The sequence below is a fragment of the Sinohyriopsis cumingii genome, chromosome 17 (genome assembly GCF_028554795.1).
Source record: "Sinohyriopsis cumingii isolate HCF-2022 chromosome 17, ASM2855479v2, whole genome shotgun sequence".
In the NCBI taxonomy this organism is placed as follows: Eukaryota; Metazoa; Mollusca; class Bivalvia; order Unionida; family Unionidae; genus Sinohyriopsis; species Sinohyriopsis cumingii.
The window spans coordinates 108,911,438-108,918,343 of NC_142977.1; positions in this window are offsets into that span (position 1 = coordinate 108,911,438).

Below are 6,906 nucleotides of genomic sequence, written 5' to 3' on the forward strand. Positions count from 1 at the left end.
ATAACAATAAAACATTATAAAAGAGCAGGTCGTCGATCGTTGAAACGTCGCCCAGTGTTATTTTCAGCACCTATAGTTTTATAAAAATTCGTCCTTCGCACATCTAGCCGGATTATGGTAAGCCAATTTTTTTACCAAGCTTTCCTCCCTCACCTTCAGGCATTTGAAGTTACTCGATGTGGCGTTCTCGCGTATTGGGGTGGGGTTCTCCCAATATAATTTAATTAAATTAAATTGAAAGTTCCACCCTGGCTCGTTAGGTTAGAAAGTTAAATTAGTGATGATGTAGATTTACAGCTCTGAGCCCCCAGTCAGCAATGCCGACGATTAAATTATAGAGAACACGAAGATGAAATTCAATCAATAACAATTTAATAAATGTGATAATTTAAAAACGATAACTTCCAATCACTCGTCTTTCCCTCGACCAAGTGACAGCCTAATTCATCCCGTGATTTACAGTGTGAGTTCGATTTTCCCCCTGTCCTTGCATCTACTCATCTATTTCTTCCCGCTGATTCTTCCTTCTTTCCGTTCCTCTAACTCCTTCTTTGTCTCTGTTTCCTCTCTACTATCTCCTCCAGCTTCGCTGCAGACTTCAACTTCTCCTTTCTTCTCCTTTCCCTCTCTATTATCTCCTCCTCCAATTCCGCTCCCAGACTTCAACTTCACCTTCTCCTTTCCTCCTTTCCTCCGTCTCTCTATCTGAGACAACGGGACCAAACTTTAACTGGTCTGTCCCTCAAAGCTTCCTTTGAAGCTTTCTGTACTTAGAATTTCCCGCTCTAAGATTTTCCCTCCAATAACGAATGGCTATTCGGAGTTACGCTAACCTCTTCTCTGGGTAATTTCTCTCAGCGAACTAACTTTTGCCGGAAAACGCAGGGATATCATTCTACCCAAATCAAGGTCTCCCCCCATCTCGATTCTGATTGGGTGGCGCTGTGCCCCTGTCCAATCGTCTTAGCGGCCAGTTCAACCTGTCTGTCTGTTTGCAGGGGAAAGAAGTTAGGACACTCCCACTTTTTCAGGCAATTTCTTTTGATCTTGGAAACATTTCGACACCTAGGTGATAATTGGCTGTCTGTGACTTCGCAACTCCGATGTCCGGTTCTTCTATTCTAGCCACAACAATCTTACGTAACGGATTAGTGCTAGCCTTCGGCAATGTTCGACATCAAACAATGACCCGTCAGAATTACCTTGATTATACATATTTCAAACTGGGCTACTCTGGGTCGGGGTAAACATGACACTCGACTTTTATCGAAAAAAGACGAGGATGTTTCAATGATCTGTGGACAGGTTATATATACGTGGAATGTGTGTGTGTGTGTGTGTGTGTGATTTGGATTTTTAACGTAGCTTTAACAATTTTTCAGCACCATGTCTGCAGTGTGACAGTAGGACAGTTTCTAGTGATGTCTAGCATTGGGGCATAATGCCGCAGATATGTAGCATGATGTCCCACCCAGTCACATCATCCTGACACCTGGCCGACTAGTCCTAACACTAAGCTCTTGATGCTGACCACCAAGCAAGGCAGTTGTAAATACCATTTTTGTAAGTCTTTGGTATGACTCGGCCGGGGATCGAACCCACGACCTCCGCATCCGAGGCGGACGCTCCAACCACTAGACCACCGGAGCGGTACCGTGGAATGTGAAAAATTAGATCATGGTTTAGACGTAGTCCCAGAAGTAAGACTCCTGCCAGACATGTATTCTGACGCACCCCGTCTGTATGGAACAGTATAAAGTCTTATTTGTAGAACTTGGTTCAGATAAGAAATTGCAAATACCATTTTACCACTGGTTCGGGTGTAAGTGGGGTAGCTGAGAAAAAGAAATGTCAAACGATGAAAGACATGCGGTTATTTTTTCAGTTTGCCAGTAAAATATATATTGTGATGTCCTTTGTTTAAAAAAGAAATAATAAAAAAGAAAGACAGTAAAAAAAAGTTATGAAATATGTCAGTTACCCACTCCTTAGCATTGAGCAGTATACACTGAACACGATAATAATATAAAATGGTATATTATGTATCAGCTAGTCAACCATTGTGCATCTATATTTTAATGATGCATGCATTTGAAGACGAGAGTCCGTTTTGTACACTGGTTTCTCTAAATTGAACTTTTAAAAAGAAATTATAAAATTTTGTGTTGTGGGGGATGTGGTTGGGTTCGTAGATGTGTGTATTCTTAGCACAGAAACACGAGTTTTAATAACTAGTTAGATAAATATGTTGTTTAATTATATACATGCATGCATCCACAATGAAGCATGTGTCATATGCAACTTCTCTGGTTTAATGTACAAACGCAGATGCTTTTTGTTATAAACTATAATGAGAAAATAAATTTATGACTTATATTTGTTGATTTAAAAAATATTAAACAAGGTAAACGGTGCGATAAATTCATATAAACAAAAACATATACGTCGAATTTTCATATTATATATAAGAAGCATTGGCTAGTTCTAACTACTCCTCAAATACAATAAATAAATAACAACGGACTTTTACATCCTTCAAAGATAGTATTCAATAATGTGTTTCACCATTAAAATTAATATTAATTAAACATTTGGTTAGCAAGCTGTTATGTATATTTGAATTAATTTATGTTTGATTTAATTTAATTGTTTGTTTGTTAGTTTTAAATTTTTCTGTTCCATTACATGCTTTTGTAATGTAACTTTATTTACTGAATTTGACATTGTCCAGAAATTCAGTTCAGTTCTGTTTGACCAAACTGTTTTTCGTAAACAACTAATAATATCAACTTTGTATCTAATACTGACCTAGTTACTGGCCTTGTGAATCAAGGCCAGTAACTAGGTCAGTATTAGATACAAAGTTGACATCAATACGACACTGAATGAACCAGTAAGAGTTGAAGAAAGCAACTTTTTTATAAAAAAAATTATTATTTCTCAATTCAGATTCATAAAGAGAAATCGAAGCCATACGTGGATTACGTGACAAATACCATTCATCAATTAAGTTTTACCAGAGGATTGACCCATCTGTTTCGCGTCGTAGCTAGATTTATTATTGATGTTTGGAGAAAGAATATTCATTACTTGCCTTAACACTTGAGAAGTTAAAGTGTTTTAAATGTTGTGACCAGTTTTTTGGGCTAATTTTTTTTATTTTCTTTAAACAATTTGGATTTCAACATTGTTTTCCCCGGTAATACTAGTGCTCTAAATTAATTCTTGGACAATGACAGTTATCGAAAATTACACGGAATTCAAACACTGGAATATTATTTTCTGTGATTCAACAAAGAACGGTTGGCACATCAATACGGCGCTGACCACAGCATACGTCATCACCTTCCATTTTTGATTTCATCGGGATTAGAACTCAGTTTCATTAGGACTTTTTATTACTAGGACTTCAATTTTGTAATTCTTGGATTATTCTTCGATTATTTTGGATTTGATTCGCAAAACCGTACGTACTTTTTCTCATTTTTACTTTGTTTTTCTGGGGAAACAAATTATTTGTTAAATCTTACAAAGCTTGTTGTTTTCACTTTTTTCTTGTTACGTTTTGTAAGAGCCTAAACATGTAACAAAAAAAATTATAACATCAAGGCCTAATTTCTTCTCTAAAAGTACGAAGAGAGAAAACAATTTCCTGAAAAGAATATATAATCTAAATTACGAAATATATAATCTAAATAACAAAATATATAATCTAAATTACAATATATATATATATATATATATATATATATATATATATATATATATATATATATATATATATATATATATATATATATATATATATATATATATATATATATATTACATATGTATTATCTAAATTACAATATATATAATCTAAATTACTATATCTAAATTACAACATAGAAATTTAAAAAATATTGACTAAGAGTTAGTAAATGAAATATACATAAGAGAAAACATAGGACAGTTTTGGTATTTAGCACGTGAAATAAATAAATTGGGACAGGCATAAATGTACGATGAAAATACGCTAAATAATCATAACTCATTAATCACAGAATAGAGATGAATTTAAAAAAATATAAACAACAACAAAAAGAATAAGCGAAGAAACATCGATAAGTAAATTTAATCATTCATCTAACTTATCAGCAGAAGGATAATCTATCATGGTTATATTAGTGTAGTGTAAAAGAAGTCATTCCGTTTCGATCAAATATGGTGCAAACTGTTGTTCAGCAATTTGAAGCACCACAATTAATCTTATAATGATATTCTTGTCAATAGCTAAAACCATACAAGGTAGATTATTTGGGGTTGGGGGTTGGGATGGGTCTTCTGAAATAATACCTGAGCACCTGACACAAAATAAATATGCATGTTACACGGATCTACGTTTTCGTTTTGGATTTATCTGTAAATTATAATCGGTTCCATGCGATCTATTATTAATGTGCGCTTTGTAAATAAAGACATTTCAAATAGCGATCAGTATACAAATTGTCAACACTTAAAGTACCATATTTTTTCTAAGTACTTTTGGCTCTTCATCAACGAAGCATTTTGTTGCATCTGCAAACTGCTACTTCTTTTAACATCCCTGCAAAACATGTAGGGCTACCCTACCATAATCATCGTTATATTTTCTATATTTGAATTACACAACTGATTCTGAATCATTGTCTCTGTCTCATTTGCATAGTATTAACACTACTTTTAGACCCATTCGTTGCGATACATGCATGACATTTGATAAAATTGTATTAACTGCTAAATCAATAATTCTCTTGTGATGCAATCATAACTAATTCCATATACATACATACATATTGTGATGCAATCATAACTAATTCCATATACATACATACATATTGTGATGCAATCATAACTAATTCCATATACATACATACATATTGTGATGCAATCATAACTAATTCCATATACATACATACATATTGTGATGCAATCATAACTAATTCCATATATATATATATATATATATATATATATATATATATATATATATATATATATATATATATATATATATATATATATATATATATATATATAACTGAATTATCCATTATCCATTATCTGCACAGTAGACAACAAGTCAACACCATTTTTCAGAATCGACATTTGTAACAAACCCCGCTCCCTTTTTGTCATCAACAAATGAGGAGGAAAGATGAGAGTCTGTCCCTCTGGTGTCACAGAAGGGGTGACACCAAATGATTGTCTACAGAATTTTGAATTTTTGTGCAGGAAGGAGGTCCATGGGGGTGACACAGTGAGTTAACACACTGGGTGACATCAACCCTAGTGACACCACTGGCTTGTCCCTTCTTTTTTATGTGCAAATACCAAATATTAAACGTGATCATGTGTACAAGGTTGACAATCGTTGTAAAGTAAGACTAGATTTCCAATCATTTAGTACATCGCCATCTATTATGGTTCCGGGCTAAAGAAAATAGATAACCATAATGTGTGTGTGTGTGTGTGTGTGTGTGTGTGTGTGTGTGCATGAAAAATAACATTAAAGTGTTGGTATAAAACAACTTGATATACCAATACCGTTATATACATTAATACAAATATAGACCTATCGCCATTGTTTCAGCAATAGGCTATTGCTTCTTACCTTCTACTTTAGTTTTTGAATTTCACTGATTTGTCATTAACGACATAAGAAAAGAACCAGATTTTTTTTAAAATTATCCCCGTTTTCTAAATGAATTAAACGTGGTACACAATTTAGTTGAAATCCCCCAATCTCTCTCTCTCTCTCTCTCTCTCTCTCTCTCTCTCTGTTGCATAAGGGATATCATACGTAGAAATCTGTGGAGTGAAAGAGAATAAGAAATTGAACTTTATGAAACCCCAAACTTGAACTTACACCAAGTGGATTTTCGACTGTGTGATTTTACGATAAATAAAGTACTTACACCAACTGTTCATATATTTGAATGTTTGAATTCCTCACTCGTTTCATTATATTCGCCGGTTGAAGCTAACCAGGATGTGCTTGAAGTCCTCTACTTTCTTCATTTCAAACATCTTTAATTTTAAACCATAAGCCTGTCTTATATTTTATTTAATTAATATGATAGACATTAGAAGCTAAGAAAGGAGCAACTTATCAATTTGCAAAGTGGATTGTGAATACCAACAAAGGTACTGAAGTACATTTTGTAGAGAACACACTGGGAAGAAATGTTCAGTTTTTTCAATACACATTTGCCTGTAGTTCGTTGAAAATGCATTTATGTGTACTTGTATGTGATATAAACAAAATATATGTATAATAGCTATGTTATACCACTTGTATACATTTTTCATTTAAAGTCTCGTTTCATTTTAATGAAAAATACATCTCTCTCTCTATGTCTGTATATATGTCTGTATGTATGTCTGTATGTATGTATGTGCGTGCGTACGTGCGTGCGTGCGTGTGTGTGTGTGTGTGTGTGCGTGTGTGTGTGTGTGTGTGTGTGTGTGTACACCAGCATTTGCACATGATGGGCGATTATGTACTGTCAGTGGGAAGGAGGTGCTTGGCGAAAATCATTCCAGCCATATGCACTATCGAAAATTACCAAATTATTCCATATACCCATTAATATTATCATCATTATTCAAGCATCATTATACGAGTTTGTCAAAATGAAAACATAATCATTCAAGTTGCTCTATATCTCATTAATAAAACTCATGCGACCGCTCGTGTGGCCTAAGTGGTTAGAGCGTCCGCCTCGGATGAGGGAGGTCGCGGGTTCTAACCCCGACATACCAAAGACTTATAAAAATGGTACTAGCAGCAACCTCGGTAGGCGTTCAGTATTAAGACGATAGTGTTAGGACTGGTTATCCTGGTTCATGATAATGTGACTGGTTGGGACATCATGCTTCATG